Below are 1,348 nucleotides of genomic sequence, written 5' to 3'. Positions count from 1 at the left end.
AAACCAACGAGAGTAAAGTAGCCAACGAGAGTCAAACAAATGAAGCTAAATTCTGAAAAAAATTAACAACACTCAGTAAAGTAGTCAACGAGAGTCAAACAAATGAGAATCATGTTATGACTAAGCAAAGACTAAAACAAATCAGAAGCATGTAATGACTAAACCGAGACTAAAACAAACCATAAACATGTACTAAAGCCACGAGAATTAAACAATTTAAATCAGAATCAAACATATCATAATAAAAGAAATGAGAATCAAGGGAAACTGAGATATCGAAGAAAATAAACCTCTTCGGTTCGAATCGACTTGAGCTGGAGAGTACCACAGGTTACAGACCACAAAATCGAGCTTCAAGGTCTCGACGGAGAGTTACGGTTGTGGGAGAGAGGGGTTAAGGTTTTCGAAGAGAGAGAGAGAGCTGGAGAGTATCACAAGTTACAGAACACGAAATCGAGCTTCAAGGTGTCGACGGAGAGTTTCGGTTGTGGGAGAAAGGGGTTAGATTTTTCGAGAGAGAGAGAGAGAGAGCTGGAGAGTATCACAAGTTACAGAACACGAAATCGAGCTTCAAGGTGTCGACGGAGAGTTTCGGTTGTGGGAGAAAGGGGTTAGATTTTTCGAGAGAGAGAGAGAGAGAGCTGGAGAGTATCACAAGTTACAGAACACGAAATCGAGCTTCAAGGTGTCGACGGATTAGTCATTCTTTTTCGGGTCAGCAAATGTGTCTGGCATTTGATCAGCTAGCTTTGAAAATGTATAATCTTTGGACGTCTATTTCACATTCTTTAGTCTGAGGATCTTGCCAAGAAATTGATGGTTGATTTCATTCTATTTCTTTTAGCATTCTTTTACCAGCTTTATTATTTTTTCTCCTCCTGGTCTTAAAATAATTTGTGTACCTGGCCTCAAATATAATCACCCATAGTTGGCTCTAAGTACTTTATTATTGTGGGAGAATCATATCCAACATATATCCTCATCCTCCTTATGAGGTCACATCTTAGTTCTCTGTGGTGGAGCAATTAGTACATAGACATCACATCCAAATGTCTTATGATGGGGTATGTCTGGCTCTTGAACCGTTAATAATTGTGATAGGGGATATCTATGCTCACTAAATGGCCTGATGCGTATTAACTTAGGTGCATGTAAATTTCGTGTGGCCCAAGCTGTGAATGAGAGTTTTGACCTCATAAGTTATGATCTATTAATCAGCTATTTACGTTTTAAAAGATTTCGGCCAAGCCGTTTTTGGTATGGACATGTATCACATAATTGTCCACAATTACCCCTATGGACATACCATAATCATTTAAACGCTTGGGACAAGTATTCACCAGTATTA

The sequence above is a fragment of the Brassica oleracea genome, chromosome C5 (genome assembly GCF_000695525.1).
Source record: "Brassica oleracea var. oleracea cultivar TO1000 chromosome C5, BOL, whole genome shotgun sequence".
Taxonomy (NCBI): Eukaryota; Viridiplantae; Streptophyta; class Magnoliopsida; order Brassicales; family Brassicaceae; genus Brassica; species Brassica oleracea.
This window is presented reverse-complemented; position numbering follows the sequence as displayed.